Source organism: Ursus maritimus, unplaced genomic scaffold, assembly GCF_017311325.1.
Source record: "Ursus maritimus isolate PB19 unplaced genomic scaffold, ASM1731132v1 scaffold_3, whole genome shotgun sequence".
In the NCBI taxonomy this organism is placed as follows: Eukaryota; Metazoa; Chordata; class Mammalia; order Carnivora; family Ursidae; genus Ursus; species Ursus maritimus.
Window position 1 is genome coordinate 91241813 of NW_024425563.1, and position 19890 is coordinate 91261702.

At 39.7% G+C, this 19890-nt stretch overlaps 1 long non-coding RNA gene across 1 annotated transcript in view; it reads right to left on the minus strand.

The window, feature by feature from the left end:
* Positions 1-6179, minus strand: part of LOC103674589 — a 10431-nt gene extending 4252 nt beyond the window's left edge. The window contains exon 1 of the long non-coding RNA XR_571659.2: positions 5451-6179. This is a non-coding gene — a long non-coding RNA (uncharacterized LOC103674589). The remainder of the gene's footprint in view (positions 1-5450) is intronic.
* Between the last annotated feature and the right edge of the window lie 13711 nt (positions 6180-19890).

Sequence of the window (19890 nt, forward strand, 5' to 3'; positions counted from 1 at the left end):
TTTTTTTTTTCTTTTTTACAATGGAAAAAGCTTTGGGTTGCCATCAGAAATGATGAAGTTTGAAGTTCCTGAATGTTATCCGTTTATTGGACTCGACTTTCCACCCTTTCCTTGAATTCAAGGAGCCAGGTCAAAATGGTGAGTTCTCATGGAAAATTAAGCACTTTTGCAAAGGTGCTTAAAGAAATATGGTTGTTTCAGGTTTCAGACTCCCCAGGGGATGATGGTCATTGATTTCCAGGCTTAAGACAATGATAAAGACTTCCAGATATGAATGGACTTATGTGGAATCTGGCCAGTCTACCTGAAAGGCCTCCTGCCATAAAATACTTGGTCCTGTCCTGGCTATTCACCCCTCTTGCTCTTTATTTTTTCCCTACATTTTAAGATTGCATAGTTTGGCAGTCATAGCAATGATCACATGGAATGGCATTTATTGATTGAATATCTTGGCTGATTAAAGAATAACTATTTTAAGATTGTGAAGTGATTTCTGAAAGCTACATAATTATCCACTGAAGTGAAGGGATCTATTATAACATACATCTTTATTAGTTATATAGCTGATATAAATTTGAAGAAGAGGGGCCTGAGGGAGGCTCCTAGAAGAATTTTTCATTTTATTGATAGGGAAAAATACTAGGCTTAGAGATTCATAATTCATTTTTAAAATTAAAGAGCAGAAACACAAATGCTATTTTATTTTAAAATATATTTTCTTTCTGTTCTAGCTTTGGTTAACAATAAAACAAAGGCTTTGGCTCAAGAGTCATGATATCAAAATAACGGGTGGGTCTCCTTTCTTGACTTGTACACTAACTTGACTTACTGTGACCGCACTGATGACTCTGCACAATACTGTTTGATCAATTGAGATTGCCCTTGTTGAACAGGCTTTTCCGAAAGCATTTTACATCAAGTCAAGGCCCCCTTAATCCAGAGTAAAGCTATATATATACAAGAGTGGCTAAATATAAACAAGGGTAGATTCAAGCATGTGTTCCAAATGGGAACTCATGTGCTCCTCTCTGAGTCTGGCTGGAGTATTGTTCCTGCTGTGTGCACGCCTTAGGAGATCACCCAGGGAACCGGATGCAATGCTTTGGCACATCATCTAATCCCCTCACTCTGGAGACCTAGTCTTCAATGCCAGATAGGTTCTCTTGCAAATGACCAAATACTTGACTTTGAACTTTTGATGAAAGATTTAATGTGGGGTGATCAATGAGTGAAACTACATTATGCAATCCCAGAAATATGCAAAAAGTAAGAAAATGAAATGGGAAATTAACATTCTTGGATTATTTGACCATGAGAGAACAAAAATTGCTTGGAGTAAAGGCTTTTATGACAATGGGATCTTGAAGGAATTGCAACTGAAATCCAAAGAAAAATGAAATAGTTGCATGTATTTTTTAAAGTTTCTGTGTTCGATTGTGCTATGTAGAATCCACTATTTTCTCTTCCTTTAACAAAATCTTGGGTGTATTCCATAACTTCCTGGTCACATTTGGTAATTAAAACTTAGTGTGGCTTAATTTAAACCCTTAATTGCATATCCAATTTACAGCTAGAGCTGTGACTCTGACTGCTTACAAAGAGGGTGGGGGGCAAGATCTGGCTCTGGATCAATACTATCCCCTCCCTCCTCTAGACCCAGCTCCTCGGGCAGACTGAAGGAGGGCTAGGGACTCAGAGAAATCCTTCCTCAAATGTCCACTTGCCCCTGGGAGAAGGAACCTTTGGACATTGTTGTGATTCTTTCTGGTTCTGTCTACTACTAGGGGTGTCACATAGGTGGCATATGTGTGTTTTTAAGCTGGCTCCACTCTCCCCAAAGCAGCCTTGTCTGCCATCAACCCTGTGTGGACGTTCCAGCTGTTCACTTGGCGGCTACTGGCAGAAACTCATGGCTCCAACTCCTCCACTAATGTTTGAGGTCCTTTAGGTAGAGCCAATGAAAGGCTGGGGCTCCCTTTCACATCAGGCTGGGATGAAAAACAAAACAAAACTAGGTGGGTTGGAGATCACCCTGCCCTTTCCAGGTATTCCTGCTGCAGTCCTTCCGAGTTCTGATATTCATGCTTTCAGAAATTTCTAGGCTGAAAGAGGGTCACAGATTGCATAATTCTTGTATGCCTGTGCCATGCCTCATGGGTACACATCGGGCTCCCCCCAAAAGTCTGGCACCTATTCTTCTATGGAAACATGTTGAGGGAAGGTCTGCCAACTTTGGAAGCTCAGGAAGCCTCCAGTTGGAGAATGAGATGTCAGTTTCCCTTTATTGCAGATGCCCCCGTCACTATGAATGACTCTCTAAGAGCCCCCTCAATTAGTTTCAAGGGAGGAAACACATTTTTCCTTGCCCCTCGATTAGGGGTGACAACATGCACTGCAATTCCCACAAGGCCCTTGCTAAGCACCTCACCTCTCCTGCCATCTTCCCCAGACTATGGAGGGCCTGGTAGGATGGTGTTTGCTCAAAGTGGGACCCTCCTATTGCCTCTCAGTCACCCTGAGGGGTGGTAATGTCTGGTCCCAATGCACAGTGGCTTCTTGAGGATCTTGTCAGAATATGGGGCTATCTTTGTCTCCAGTGGTATTAAATATCTTGTTATAACAGCAAAATTGGTAAAAGTAACTTATTCAGGAAATATGTGATTCTAAAAACGTAACTATTTTGGTGGGCAATTGAATGAAAGATTACATTTCACACAGTCTATTTTAATTATTCATTCTCAAAATGATTTTTATACCTAGGGCTCAAAGAATAAGCATTTGCTTCATGACAATCAGAGGAAGGAGATGGAACTAAGCTTATCTTCTCAAATCATAGGCTCAGTGCCACAGCACGAAGTTAGAGTCATAGAGCCCCTGTTGTATCATACACCCACTTGCTTAGAATCCTCTTGTGAATCTGGCTACTAACTTATAGCCTAAAAATCTTTGGGTCCGTTCATGTACCCATCCTTCCTTCTGGCCACCCTTCCTCCCATGCATTCATTCATCCATCCATCTCAGTGTTCTGATTATAGCTTAAAGTTTCATTATACAGTCCAAGGGTCAATTGCACTGGAACACTTGGGTATGCATTTTAAACAAGTGCCCCAGATGAGTCCAATTAAGTTTGAGAAACTAATGAGACATTGAAGTTTCTAAAACTCAGCTACACTGAAGAATACAGAAAAGCACCTTTTCACCCATGAAATTGATCACCATCCTCCTCTGTGATATTTTTCCAGACATAACTGGTCTCAAGAAGAATCTTCCTTTGAGACATGTTCAACATGTTTTATCCACATGCAAATTCTGATGTGCGTATCTATGAATTCAGAGTGAGTATTCAGACCAAAAGTTAGCTGACTCCCTGCTCCGTAGCCTCAGAACATCCAACAGTAAGTACTTCCTCACCATCTGAAATTATTGTTCATTTATGTGTTTACTGCTCATTATCCACCTTCCCGAACCTGAACGTAAACTGTTTTGATATTACGAACCTTGCCTGCTTGGTCCCTGTGATCTGCAGCACCTGGACTAGTAGCCAACCCAGAAGAAGCATGCTGTCACTGTCTGTTAATGACTCAGTGAGCCACATAAGTAAACATGACTAAAACACATTTTTTTCCCCAAAATAACTGAAGTAAACTAAGGACCACAGTGTGCCAAAGAATGGATGAGATTAATTTTGGAAATATTCCTAAAGGTATAGATCTGGAACTAACATCTGAAAACCCTTCTGAAAGGTGTAGACAACGAGGGGCAGGGACTTGTTTCTCCTCTATAGACCAGTTCAGGCAGAGGCCTTGAGGCAGAACTTGAGGAGAGGGTTTTGAAAAAGAACAAGCCCAGCCTCCTTGGAGCAGAAAGACCCTGGAGAAGAGAAGTAACAAATGAGAGGAGCACCAGGGTGGGGTAGGTAGAGGAGAGTTGGAATCAATGGTCAGAAGTTTCTATTTGGTCCAGATGGTAATAGGAAGCCACTGGAGGGCCATGTTTACACATTTTCAAAATCCAATTAGGATACCACATGTTTTTATGGTCTAATCACCCATTTTGGACCCATTAAATAAATTAGTTGAAAGAGAAAAACAAAGGGAAAAAAATAAAACGATGTGTCATTTGATAGCATTAGGAAATCATGGGATAAATGTGTGAAATTGGAATGTTTGACCTGGAACCAAATTAATCCAAATATGGTCCTCACGACTGAGTCTCGAACTGAACCAGACCCATGCTGATAATTGAAAATGTGAACAGTTAAGAAAATACAAAAGAAAGGATGGTGGTTTGGGTGAGGAAAACGGGCCTCTCTCCCCCTTTGAGTGGTTTAAACATTTACTTACTGAGGGTGGAAGCCTAGGGCAGCTGATTTCTCATGCTCGATTCCAAGCTCTAGATTCTAACCGTTCTATAAGAACACTGGTGGCTACACATGAGGAGGAAGCAGCTGTTTCAGTGGAATTCCCTCTGGAGAGGAAGGAAGGCCAGCCATCCAGATGGAATCAGGCGAAGGGAGGAGGGAATAGGGGAGAAACAGGCCTGGGAACAGGCCTGGGATTTGGTGTGGCACCTGCTGTCCATCCTGTCCTCAGCCTCAGCCACAAGTTAGAACATACAGAAAATGGGGTGTAGTGACAAAACAGAAGTGTTTTCTTGGGAGAAAGAAACCATCCTCATTCTCTTGTGCTAGGAGGATTTTATTTTTTAGAACCCCATGACTCAAAGTGTGGTTCCCCGACTAGGGCATCCACAGCTGCTAGGGGCTTGTTAGAAATACAGAAACTCAGGCCTCAACCCAGACTTACCAAACAAGAATCTGCACTTTAACACTATTTCCCAAGTGATTCATAAGCACATTAAGTTTGCAAAGCACCGTGTCAGAGGGTTTAAAGCAAACTAGATAAGATAAAATGAGGTGAGAAAAGTGAAAGAATTATAATCCCATGGGACAGAAAACAATGTAAGTAGTCCCCCACCTTGCCAATTGAACCTGGACAGGGTACAAGAGCTGCTACAGCCCCACCGACATATAGCGAACCTTGAAGACAAGCTCACAGATGTACATTTGTGGACACATAGGAGGCGCTGGGAAGGCACTAGTGGGAGCACGTCTGCCGTTCCAACCCCAAACCAGCTTGTTTTTTCCCTTTACAGTGTAACTTTGAAAGCACCGTTTTTCCTCTGAATTACATCCAGTTCCTTTCATGAATTATATTTTGTTCTTTCCCTGTTTCACTTCAGTTCCACTCTTGTATCTTTCTTGAGTGCAGCCCCAGGTCAACCAATAACCGAGGAAGCCAAACTGAGACTGTTAGAATTGTAATCATTTGCCATTCAGCTGGCAGTTTCTCAGGTGTGGAAATTTCCAGAAACCAGCCTCTTTCCAGGGCCCAGGGACCCTCCCTCATTAGTTCCAGTGAACTTTCTCTCACTCTGGAGTATTTACTTACACTCCTCATGAGGTTCCAGACTTAATTAGCTCACACTCTGCTGTGCTTCTTCCCATCACCTCGCAAACTCCTTCCTGCTTTCTTTTCTTTTTCTTTTTTCTTTTCTTTTTTTTTCTTTTCTTTCTTTTCTTTTCTCTTTTCTTCTTCTTCTTCTTCTTCTTCTTCTTCTTCTTCTTCTTCTTCTTTTTTGGGGGGGCAGTTTTTAAGTCTCTGTAAAGGGCAGTGTACTATAATGGCTTAGGGCAGCAGTTCATGTCTGACAGATCTAGGTTCAACCCAGCTCCACTACTCTGTGATCCTGGTCAAGTTACTCAGTCTCTAGGAGCTGTGGTCTCTTTACCTGTAAAATAGGAATAATAACACCAGCTGCATAGAAATTTGTCATTATCAGAAAGACAATGTTACCTAAAGTTGTCAGCACACCACCTGCACAGAGCAAGTGCTCAAAAAATGATAAATGGCAGCTATTTGAGGCCCTCAATGGTGAATTCATTAAGTAATACTGATTTGTAAGAAATATTATATCAAATAGCCTCATTTTTGTGATTACTTCCATTCTCTCTAGACAGGGCTGCTCTAAGATTCATATTAAGTTTTAGGTGAGGAGACTGCCACCCATTCATTCAATTACACTAATCTTATATCCAGAGAAACTAAAAGAAAAATTAAAATAAAGCAGAAGAATGCAAAACCAGGAGATGTATCATGCTAGAGTGAAGGGTGTACTTTTCGACTCTCAGGATCTATAATGAAAATTCTAAATGAAAGGCAAGAGAGCTTGTCCTTATTTAAGTATTTCCACATTCAGAACTCTTGTAAATTTCTGTGTGAGTTACACAGTTGTCTGAGCAATAACACCATCTGCAAGTCACCATTGATAATCCAAGTAAAGAACCTCTGATAAAATCTTATATTGTTATTTTTTTTCAAAAGTTACTTATGGGTTTGCAGAGAGTTTTGTCCCACGCAATCTACTGTGCTGTTTCAGAACAATGATAAATACAAATGGCATTTCACTTCAAACTGCGGAAATAATACATGATTTCTGCTCCTTTGGCTGACCAGTCATTTATCACAGGTCATTTACATAGAGCAAGATGGCTTGGTAAACGAATCACTAAGCTCTTTCATGTGGTACTGTGTTCTTCTTAGTACATCATGTGAAATTAGTTTGATGATTTCAGTTCCTTCTCTTGGGATCCATAACCCAGTTCATAGATGAACCAAAAACAATTTGGCTGAACCCACCAGCCTGCATCCACATTGGGGACTGTTGTGTCTTGATGCTGGATTCATTGATAGCCAGTGAGTCAGTTCTGACTTCTGAGAAAGAAGCTTTGGCTGAGGACATAGATAAAAATATAATAATAAAGAAGTGGTGTGTATACATTTGTATGTGTGTATGTTGTGTATGCGTGTGTGTGCGTGTGTGTGTCTGCAGCGATGAGCTGATTTAGGAGGGCAAATATTCTGACAGAATTTCAAGTGGCTACTTGATAAGATTTTGATCATGACATATTTAGTTGCTTAAAGAAAGGAAAACATTAATTTTAGATGTTTTCAATAATTTATCGTCCTAATCTCTCATAACAAGATTTCTGGTCTTGCATGCTCTTCTATAACTTTGCTCTTCTTCCATCATAAAGTGAGTCTAAATCCTCTCTCCGAGAAATTGCGAAGGCCTTTGTGACTGGCTGCAATGAATAAAATATTGCGGATGTGAGGCTGCATGACTTCCAAGGCTAGGCCATAAAGCGTAGCTCCTCTCTCTCTGTCTCCCTCAGTTTCTCTCCACAAGTACCTTGGGAGCCCTGAACTGACATATAAGAAGTCCAGCTTCCCTAAAGCTCTGTTGGAAGCATCCTGGGGAGAAAGCACATCTCCAAGTGAGACAGTCATGCCTGAGCAGCCCAAGCAGCCCAACCCCCAGCTCTGTAAGTTTTTCCTGCAGAGCAGGGCAATATGCTTGTGGGTGAGGGGGTTTTCGGATGATTTCAAGTCCCACCCCCACACTGCCCTATCCCTGCCAGCCAAGTAGAGCCAAATGGAGACTTGTAAGCCTTCCCAGCTGATATGGAGTGACACAGTGGAGCAGAGAGAAACTGTCTCTACTAAACCCTGCCCTAATTGCAGACTTGTGAGCAAAATAAATGTGATCTTTTTAAGTTACTACATTTTGAGTTTATTTCACAGCACAGATAACAGAAACATACTTCATATGAAATTAGCCTTGATCATTTTCCTTTTTTTTTTAGAGGTGGGGGGACAAAGGGTGAGGCAGAGAGAGAGAATCTTAAGCAGGCTCCACACCCAGCGTGGAGCCCAGTCTCACAATCCTGAGATTGTGACCTGAGCCGAAATCAAGAGTCGGACGCTTTGGGGCACCTGGGTGGCACAGCGGTTGGGCGTCTGACTTCGGCTCGGGGTGTGATCCTGGCGTTATGGGATCGAGCCCCACATCGGGCTCCTCCGCTAGGAGCCTGCTTCTTCCTCTCCCACTCCCCCTGCTTGTGTTCCCTCTCTCGCTGGCTGTCTCTATCTCTGTTGAATAAATAAATAAAATCTTTAAAAAATAAAAAAATAAAAATAAAAACGCTATCAGAAAGGTTTTCCCTTGAAAACATACTTTCTTTCTTTCTTTCTTTCTTTCTTTCTTTCTTTCTTTCTTTCTTTCTTTCTTCCTTCCTTCCTTCCTTCCTTCCTTCCTTCCTTCTTTCTTTCTTTCTTTCTTTCTTTCTTTCTTTCTTTTTTGATCATTTTTTCATTCAGGATTTTTTTTTCTTTGTGTAACTATAAACCAATTCAAAGACAAACCAAAACAGTTGACTGAATCTACCACTTGATTTGACTTGTGTTGGGTTCACACAATAAGACAGTTATGACTTAATGTTGTTTCAGTTAAAGTCAGTGAGTCAATATGGCTTCTGAGAAGGAAGCTTTGTGTGGATAAGCAGATAAGATTTTTTATTTTCATTCATTCATATTTTTTCATATGTGTGTAACATATTATGTGTACTAGGGCCTATAACCTTTGCAGTCAATTAGCAAAATTTCTAAATTGGAAAACCCTAATAAATAATGATAAAAGGGATCTGAAAAGTATAAGAGAATCCCAGCCTCTGCTAGTGAGTTCCAGTTTCTTCCAGGGAACTGAGAGGATGTGGGGGTGTGATTGCCAGGCTGGAGCTGATAATCACTGAAGGGGAAAGTACCAAACTTGACACTAATCCTAGCAATCAGTTTGAACTGATTACTAAAGACGTGGTTTTTTAAACAAGGAAAAATGAAACTAGGGAGAATTGTATAGCAACATAGGATCCCTAAGAAAACTTCTACTAAACTCCTGAATTCCAGACACAATACATCAAAGACACGGCTTTTACAGCATCTGTAGGAACAGGTTGGAGAAACTGAGGATGATCAAATGAAAGTAGATAGCATATGTTACTCCATGTATAGCGTATGCTGGTAATCCATTCCTTTCTCAAGAAGTATTTAAAATTGTGATCTTTTTAAAACAAAAAGAGAAGTTATTTTTGTAGCCTAAACTTTTTTTTTTAATTAAAGGAGGATACAATTGTAGGCAGGAGATATTGATGTGAATCATTGACCATGAGAAGACTTTTTCTCCCCAGTAGTCTGGTGGTCATTGAAGGAGTAACGGGTGAGAGAAGGGACAATGGAACAGAGGTGGAACTCAGACAAGAGGTTCTCATCTCAAAAAAAAAAAAAAAATTAATAGTGAGTGAACAGAGACTTTTTACTTTGCATTGGTTTGATTGTGTGTGTGTGTGCGCGTGCGTGTATGTACATGCTAATTTTAAGCAACTGATTCAGTGAAATAAATTAGTGTATTACTAATTAGCGTGTCAGACTACTACTGAAAGTGGTTGTAAGCAGAGGTTTTCAAACTTGGGTGATTATTACCTCCTGTAACACTGAAAAAAATATAGATTCTCAGGCCTCATTCTAGACCTGTGAGTCAGAATCTTTGAGAGAGTGTAAGTGGGAGGGGCAGAGGGAGAGGGAGAGAGAATATGAGGCAGACTCCGCGCTGAGTGCAGACCCCGACGTGGGGCTCCATCTCACCATCTGACCCAAAATCAAGAGCTAGGCACTTAACTGACTGTGCCACCCAGGCAGCACCTCCCCCCCCAATTTCTTTATTTTTAAGTGCTCTCCAGATGACTCTTACTATCACCCAGGTTTGGGCTAGGTAGAAATAAATGGATGTTTCCGTCTCCCATCCTTCAGGTGACACTGGCATCAGGTCATTTCTTTTCAACTGCATTGAGGTAACATGACTGTTCAGGGGTGGCTCCTGGCAGGGCCTGTCAGACAATGAACTCCCTGAGACATGGAAGACTCAGTGTGAACTCTCCACAGTATGGAAAACACATTCGGAGTGACTATTTCTAGATTTGCCTGTTTTAACCTAAGAATCCAGTGACATATATTCCCCAAATACCTTTCCTGCTTCCTCCCTTGAATGACAACATTCACGACACAAAAGGTCCCTAGGCTGGACAATGCATATGTGTGGAAGTAGGAATGGGGGTGCACCAAGAGGGACAAGCTCAGGAAAGACCCCTTATCAGCATGGTTTCTGCTTTCAGTTAGAACAGCACCTCATAAATGGTGTTGAAGGTCTGGTGTTTCAGGGAGGCCTTGGCCTGGAAGGACTTGCTGAAAGGACTTGCTGAAAGGAAGGGATACTCATAAGATTGGCTCTCTCTTTGAAAACACCCTGACTGACCAGATTGACAAAGGGAGTAGGTAGGGAGTTTTCCTGGTAGATGGATTCCTCGCCATATTGTGAGCAGCAGAGTTTCACCCTGATCCCCTCTGTGTTACTGAGGGAAGATTCACTTCTGTTCCTTCGAATCCCCAAACCTCAGTGGCTTCACATAACAAAGGTTAATTTCTCATTCACATCACAGTGCACTGTAGGCCACTTAGGGCTGTGCTCCACAGGGTCATTCAGGGATCCAGCACCTGTCTTTGTTACTGCTCTACCATTTCCTAGGTATCAGATTCTCCACTGGAGTCTTTGCCTTTGACCAGAGTGGGAGGAATGAGCAAATAACGTGGAAAATCCATGGTAGGTTTGTTGTGGGCAAAGCTTAAGAATTCTGTTAGCCAGAACCCAGTTTCATGGCCTCACTAACTTTAAGGGAGGATAAGAAATGTAGTCTAACTATATGCTTAGGTAAAAATAGAAACAGGTTTTGGTGAACATACAGTGTTTTCCATAGTTTGCCACTATCTCCTTGGCAGCTTTAAAGATGTGATGAGAACGGCACTTTTATTTCTGTGGTTTACCTCCCCAAACCCATAAGCCCTATCTAATCATGAGAAAACACCACACAAACCCCAACTGAAGAATATTCTACAGAATGCCTAATGAGTACTCCTCAAAATTGTCAAAATCATCAAAAACGAGAAAAGTCTGGGAACTACCATAGCCAAGAGGAAGGAGCCCAAAGAGATAGGACAAGTAAATGTAACGTGCTATCCTGGATGGGATCCCAGAACAGAAAGAAGGCAGTAAGTAAAAACCAAGGAAATATGACTATAGTATGGAATCCCATTAATAATAATGTACGGATATGGATATTTGTTCATTAATTGTGACAAATGTGCCACATTAGTATAAGATGCTAATAATAGTGGAAACCAGGTCTGGGGCACATGGAACACTCTGTATTTCCTTCTAAAATTTTCTATAAATCTAAAATTGTTTTAAAAGAAAAACTTTCAGGTTTTTTTTTTTTTTTTAAGTGAGTGCCAAAAAAACCCTACTACCCCTGTTTTCCCACAACAGCCATGGGGGGAAAAATCCAAAATGCTGTCTACTGAGAAGTTGCTACTGTAGTCTTCCCCTTTCGCTCATTTTTTCCCTTGTATTTGTTGCTTTGTCTTGACTCATCTCACAGGGATCATTCCTCAAGAACCAGTTTGTGTCACCTTTTTAATAACATGCTGCCAGCTCCTTTAAGATCATGAGCCAAAACATGGTGATGAACAATGAAAAAACTAAAAGCTATTATGTTCTTGTATTAAAACACACACACACATCCTTAGCTACATATGCACATGCACACACACACACACACACACACACACACACACACACGATCCAGGAAGCTTCTCACCCAGTTTTCACTGGATCACCATTTTCAGACTTTTCATATCACTAACTCTACTATTAATATCAACAGGTTATACGAAAACTTACTTTCATTATATTTTGCCCCCCTTCCCATGTCGCTCCAAAATGTTTTGTACACTCTGTCAAATATACTTGAGTTTCACCAAATGGGAATAGAGTAGAACTTTGGAGGAATACTAACTGAGGGGAAATTTCCCATTTAAAAACTCTCCCAGATGACTTTGAGAAATACAGTACTCCATAATATAATTCTGGAGACCTACACAGGAATGAAGAGTCTGAGAACTCCCACAATAAGTAAATTTATCTCTTTTGGTTTAATACAACATTACCCAAACTTCCTTGACCTGAAGCTTTATTTTGTTTTGTTTTCATTTTTCTTTTTCCCCTTCTTGCCTCCTATCCATTAACCTCATGCACAATGTGAATCTTCAAATACATTCTCGATAATGTAACACTCAAAAGTGCTAAGTTAAATAATTTTTGGTTTCTTCCTCCCATTCATAGAGAAGAGGTGAGAAAGAACATATCTTTTTCCAGTCTTATTTCCAAAAATTAAGCAATCATCTTGAAATTGGAGAAAAAAATTTGGTCCTTTTTTCCTACCTGTGCCTTTGGTTAAGTTATCTTATCTGAACTCGGACTTCTACATTAAAATGGACCAATAATAATTCCTGTTTGGGGAATTTGTCTGGCAGAGTTAATGACAAATTTAGCCTATATATAATCATTCCTCTCCCTGGCTGGGCTGGGAAAGTTTTTTGTTTTGTTTTGTTTTGTTTTGTTTATTTGACTTTGGACTTTAAACAAATTGCAGAGAATGGAAAAAAATAGATTATTGACAGAAATCAATATCTACAAATGCACTCAGAGATACACTTTTGGTGACAGAAGAAACTTAAGCATACGCTGGCATCTCAGAAGCAGTTCTCAAAGAGCTTAGCTTTATTTTCTTGGATTTTAAGAATGGCTAAGATCCTCTCCTTCATCCCTGATCTTCGGAGCCAAATAGTCCATGAAACATCTCATACCAGCAATTTTATAGTCTACAACAAGGGATACATCTGCAGACATACTGCAAAATAGTGCAAAATATCTGGGTGACCTGGAAGCTCAGTATTGACTCAAAAGGCTGAACCTGAAGACTTTCATTAAATCAAGAACTCCCATCTTGGACAAGAAACAGTGGTATTGGTTCCCGGTAGTCAACAAGTGAGGTCCCACAAAGGAAACAAGTTGGCAGGGGTGGCAGATGGGGATTTATATGACAGCAGGGCTACATGACTTAGTACCAGTCCTTAGAGCTGACATTTAGTGATCATTACTATGTTCTGAGCACTGCGGCAAGTGCTTTGCACATATGAGCTAAGCTAATGTTCATAGTAACCCATGAGACAGGTCCTCTGATGACCTTCATTTTATAAAAGAGAGTAGTTAGGAAACATGTTCTTGGTTAGTAAGTGGCAATGCCATGATTCTAATCCAGGTAAGCAGATTTCAGAGCTCAACCTCTTACTACTATATTATCTGGGCATCATCTTTATTTGATTTTTTTAAATCAGATTGAAAAGGTGACAACTCTCTACTGTTCTCCCCTTACCTCTCCTGGGAAGCCTACTTTCCTGACCCAAGTCCATTTCCCAGAAGGAGACAGGGCACTAGCACATCCCCTCCAAGGCTTATATTTCTGATCAAGGTGGAGGGATGGAAATTTATTATTTATTTTTATTTTTTGGTAAGTACATTAAGTGGACACGTTAACTAATTTTAGAGACTGATATACATTTAAACCAAAATAGAAATCTATTGTTCTACATTTTGAAATGTAATTGCTAGCAGGATAGCACATTATAGCTAGGATGAACTTGCCAAGGTGGAGCCCATGGATTTCTGTCTCCTTAACTCACCTGATTCGGATTCATAATTTTTCTTTTATTTTTCCCTTAAACTCAAAATTGTTTTTTTCTTTTTTTATAATAATTTTTTATTATGTTATGTTAGTCAAAATTGTTTTTTCTAATTACAGAAACATGGCAGAAAACCTAAGAAACATATATTAGTAAAAAAAAAAGAAAAAGAAAATAATGATTTCTTGTAATCCCACCATCTAGCAATAACCACAGTTAACATCTTCCAGACATTTTAATATGTATACTTATATGTATAAGCCAGATGTCAAATGGGTCTCTCTGCTCCTTATTATCTAGATAAGATGCCTTGGTCCTTCATTTCATTGCTCTTCTCAGGATTCTGGCAACTTCCCAGAATCTCACATTCTAATGATCACCTGTGACTCTGACTTCCTGTTTCTTCTGAATTCCATTCTCTACTGTTCAGCCTACAGCTGTGGCTTTATTTTGCTCTGGCCATAGACCCAAATGTGGAAATCAGGTTCGTTCTTTGATTCGACAGTAACAACAAATCATCCAAATGAGGAATTTTTTGATGTGTAGCCCTCTTCACTTCAGGACGTGAAGACTATTACATTTAAATAGTAGACATCCTTTTCCTATGAATTTTTTTTCTAAGCCATGTTACTCAGCCATGCACTTTCTCCCCCTTCCCATTCTGTTTTTGCTTTTTCCCTGTTATAAGGAGGAATCATATTCTTCACTTTTTTTTGCCTTGCAGAGCAATTCGGATATATAATACCTTGCCCACAAATTTAACTTCAGGAATTCCCTTCCTATACACAAAGTCTCCCCCAAAGCATTGACACTGTCCTGATCAAAAAGTCTGGAGTTACTGGGTAGGGGCCATTCATGTCCTCATGTGTGGCATGTAGTTTCCACTAAGATACAGAGATGCAATACATGGCAAAGACAAAGGAAGTTGAAAACAATACATTCCACATGGTAGGAATTTCAAAGGAGATGTTAAAAGATCAGTTGCATAGTTCTTAGGGCCCTCCCTCACATCAGGGTTATAAAAGCATGAATAGGGATTAGGAAAGGTTTTAGAAATATTTCACTGAATGGAGCAGTTAGTGGGATATAAGAATTCCCATTCCAACCAGAAAGAGATGGGAAGTAGGATGCTTTCCATTCCACATCCAGTTGTTGGTTAAAAGGGAGAAGCTTTGGGATGCGTGGGTGGCTCAGTCAATCGGTTAAGTGTCTGCCTTTGGCTCAGGTCATGATCCCAGGGTCCTGGAATCGAGTCTCATGTCGGGCTCCCTGCTCAGTGGGGATCCTGCTTCTCCCTCTTCCTGCCACTGCCCCTACTTGTGCTTTTTCTCTCTCTCTGACAAATACATAACATCTTAAAAAAAAAAAAAAAGGAGAGAGAAGCTTCAAGGACCACTCATAATTGATTTGATACATGTTCTCCTTAGTTGCGGAGACCTAGTAAATTGATGACCGACTTCTGCTTAGAAAACTTAAAAGCTGAGATGGGCTACTTGCACCAGGCTGGGTCTGCCTGCCCTCAGGGGAAAAGGAATGTGGGTGTTTCCTATGGGCCAGATGTGGCCTCACAGACAGGGAGAACTGGTGGAACCATCTTCAATGCACCCCAGGAGGATTTTCTGGAGGGCTTGGGACTTACAGAGTCTCTGTCTAGTGAGCTGCTATGAGGATGGTGCCGTATTTTAGGGAATACGTGCAAAGTCATGGAAAATGCAATCAAATGAGTCCAGAGGGGAGCCTCCAGAAGACCAGCGAAGGGCCTAGCAGAGAAAGAAAGCTTCAACCTCCAGCCAGACCCCAGGAGCATGGTACCTCTCATTACAGAACCATTCAAAAAACTTTCTTGCTCCCTTACCTCTCTCCTCCCCCACCAAAACCCTGAGTCAGAGCCACAGTTTGTAAAATAGGAAAATGGGGCAAAGGTGAGGAAATAGAGAAGGGCATGAGGGGGGCATAAAGAACCGCCAGCCCTTCTAGACCATCTACCTCCAGAGGGCTCAAGTTAGATAGAGAGAGACGTTTTCTCTTAAAACCAAGTTCTAAGTTTAGAGAATTACATGCTACGAATGATTTTAAAAATGAAACAAAATATAGGGATCCCTAAGTTTCCCTCTAGAGGAATTCCCTCTACCTGATAAAGTCTGGAGAAGCAGTAGTAGACAAAAGTAAAGAGGCTAACGGATGCATTTTCCTGTGTTGCACGAACTATTCTATAAATTTGTTTAGTAATTATTGATAGTTATAAATAATTATTAACAGTTACTAACAATTCTTTAACCAACCTCATTGAACGTGGGTTATTTTTTTATTTTTCCCTATAGACAGCACTGAAATGATTACTTCATATATTCTTAAGTATGTCTTTTGGCTGGATCAACGTTTAGATCCATGCTTCAAATTTTAGCAATGAATTGCCGAATTTACATCAACTTACACATCATCCATGCATGCCTTTGCCACAGATATATCAGAACCATCAGTTCTACCACATTAAAGTGACTTGGTTCTCCTGACCCTAATCCCTTGTGGGTCGATTTCTAATGTAACTCTCAAGGGACAAAATTATTTCCCAGTTCCTGAGATGGTAGTTCACTTCATTCCTGTTCCTGTACTTATGAATGTATTTCCGAAATCCAACCTGTTCATGTATTAGTAGTGGCCTTTATAGTGTTTTCATAGTTTTTATGATGATGAGATAGAAGATCCACCAAAAATGCACAATTATTTATATACCTTAGATAGACAGCTTACCTATATTTGGGTTGGGAAAACAAATTCAGCAGATCAAATTTTCCAACCTCATGTTTTCGTTCTGAGAAGGCTGTGTTCATGCTTCTCCTGACCTCACAACCTCAGCAAAAGCTGTAATTAGAGTTGATTCAGTAAATACAACTTTTGCCTGGGTGGGTGGGGGCGGCGTTCTCCACAACAGCTCTGGTCTTGAACACAGCAAGGAGCAGGACTACTACAGGTTTTCTGGGGCTTTGGCTATAGGGAAAACAAACAGTTTAAAAAAAAAATCTTAAGAAATATTCCAAAACAGGATTTTAAGAGCAGTAATCCCCTCTGTCTATAGTTGGCTATGAAGTACCTTCCCATGAAATATAATTCCTAGCTGGCTGTCACTTGTCATTTTCCCTGTGTTCAATATTCACCAACATACAGGTCCTATTTTGCCAACTCCCAGCACTTAATTTTCATTCCCATTCATTTTACCATTTCTCTTAAAGTGAAAATAACACTCAATTGTCAAGGGGATTGAATGAATTGTAAATAACAAATGTTATCTTACTCCCTGGAACTTATCTCATGCTATGTTATGGATTTACCAGGTCCCACAAAATATCAGATATACGAGCCTTAAAGGGGAAAAGTCTCCATACTAGTATATGAAAAAATTCCTAAATTCCAGAAGGGTGAGTGAACAGATGGATACTTTTGGGACATGTGTGTGTGTCATTTTTGTTTTACATTTCCTTGGCTCTGCAAGAGAACGCATTTTCTACAAAGTATGGTAGCTGCAGTGAAGGATAATATTAAATTAAACCTGGAAACAAGAAATGAGAAGTAAATAGTTTAACAAAAATGCTGTTCCATATGTTAATTTTGAAAAGTTTCATTATTAAAACACAGATTTAGAACAATGTGGCCACGACTGAGACACAAAAGGTAAACAGTGACTGATGTAATGGAGAACAGTTTTCTTACTTGGAGGTGTAGATACCATTCTAACACATTCATATATGTATTTCCAAGTTTTATTCATGGAGGAAATTCAATATTTTAATAAACTTCCATAAAAGTAATTATAGATTGGTGATGTTTTTCCCTGAGTGGTGATTTCTTACATAGAAAGTAAAGCTCTGAGTGGTTCCAGCCATGGGAGCCCTGAACTATTGCACCTCTTGCCACAACATAAAAATTCTGGATAAGTTAGAACAACACAGCAGTTTATAAAACACATCTGAGGGGAAAAGTAAATAGAAGGAATCTCCAGTTGTCAGAAATGAAGAGTGAACTCCTGGCCAGTGCACAGCGATGATAGCGGGGTAATTCAGACTTAGCTAAGTGTCCCACAATTGATGGGCTGAAGGACTAACACTCACACACTGACAGGAAACATGGGCTTTGACTCCACAAGGCATGGTGCTTGAACTGAGGCTGGTTAGTCGCTCTGTGAAAATACTCTCAGAGGCAAACCACCGGGACCAACCTGGCAAGCTGCAAGAAGATTGCTCTAGCCAGGGCTCAGTGAAGCCTAGAAAAAGAAGCAAGTCTCCAGCCTGTCACATGCACAGAGTGACAATCAGAGTTGTAGTGCCAGCTAGCACAGAATCTCAACTCGGTAATTAACATGAAATCTGGTCTCAGACAGGTGAAATCCTTCGGTTCCTCGAACAAAACAAAACCATTAGGGATTCAGAGCTGGTGACTTAAAGACAAAAAAAAAAAAAAAAGACTTATTTTTTTCCCCTCAGACATGTTTTAAATACTGGTCTGTTGTTATAGTTCATCCAACTCTTGTGTGTGTTTGCAGCTTGTAGTGGAGGTCAGTCCCTAAAGCTTTGCTAGATCAGACTGTGAGTTACTTTCTATGAGAGATCACTGTTCAGGAAAAAAAAAAAAAAATGCCAGTCTGAAAAATGTCAAGATGAACTTGCAGGAAGAACACTGCAAATGATAAAAGCAATTAATGACTCACCATAAGAGAGAGTCAATACACACAATCAATAGGAAGATGACGCCCCCTCCTAAGAACTAGAACAGAACAATCTGAAACCAGGAAATGAGACTATCTGAAATTATTATTTTATTTAAAAGGAACAGAAAATGTGTAGAAAGGCATGACACTGTGTACAAAGAATAATCTAATTAATCAAAAGAACTAAATTAAGCCTCTTTCCACAAAGAAAAAAAACTGCAATTAAAAAGCCAAAGGATAGACTATAAGTCACATTAAACATAGTGGAAGAAAAAAATCAACAACAAAAAAATATAAAATCTGGGAAATTACCTGGAATGTAGCATAGGGTGATATATAAATGGAAATGTGAAAGAGAAGGTAAGCACAATGCAGGACAGACTTAGTCTAAAATCTGTCAAATTAAAATTTCAGAACAAAAAGAGTGATAAGAGAGGCAACATTCAAAAAGATGATGGCAGAGAATTTTCTAGAATTGCTTAAAGCATCAAGTCTCAAATGTAGGAAGCTTGATGAATTTTAAGCAGGATAGATTAAAAACAAAATCCTCACATGGACACATTGCAGAGGAGCTATGGAACACCAAAGTCAAGGAGAAGGTCTTCATAGCAGCTGGGAAAAAAAGATATTGGAAGTACAAGAGTGATAATTAGGCTGATAATGAACTCATCACCAAAAATGGAGACCTGAAGACAATGGAATGATATCTCCAAAGTGTTAAATAACTTTATATTGAAGACAATGGAAAGCGTAGGCTTCTAGAAGTACCTAAACTTCTTTTCAAAAAAGAAGGCAAAATAAAGACATTTTCAGACAAATGAGTGGAAGTTACTTCTTTAAATATGCTTGATTAAAGATTGATTTGCTGTAATTAAATTAGAAGAAAATAAACCCTGCAATGAGCAATAGGACATAAAGAGCAGTAGTGAGCAAATGATGGTTAAAATGGGCGATAATTCTGAAGAGTATTGACTGTTAAAAATAGTTTTTAAAAACTATTTCAAGAAATAGTTTTTACTTAAAAGCAAAGTGGAACAAAATGTTAGAAAATAACACCACAGACAATGGAGGACGTTCCATAGACTCACTATATTTTGAGTCCCTTGTGATATAGAAATACTGGTTTGCTGCATTCAATGAACTTATTAAAATTTAAAGATAAGCAAATATAAATAGAAATTGTATATGGATTCTTTACCCCAATAAATGAGAGGAAAGGAAATGGACAAGAGAAATAAAAGCAAGGTAAGTAGAAAACACAAATTAGTCCATATACCAGTATTCACAGTAAATATAATATAATATAATACAATATAATACTTACTAATTAATACAGGCTCCCACATTGAATTTTATTTTAACAATTTAAATATTAGCCATGGCAGTTATTAATGTAGTTCACTAAATATTTCTTATTCTCATTCTGGACTCATGGTTTGGATTTCACTCACCTGCTCCTTGGTGAGATTTGGCTCTGGAAGTTGTTATGACCAGTTTTGCATAAGCTGAAGTGAATGTGTGTCACAGGGGGGTGGAAACACTAACATCCAGGGCAGGACATACCAAGTTTTTCCTCTCTTCTGCTACGCCCACTAGCAATGCTACAGAGAGTGGCTGCTCTGGACCCAGGGTAAGAACCAGGTGGAGCAGAGCCTCAAG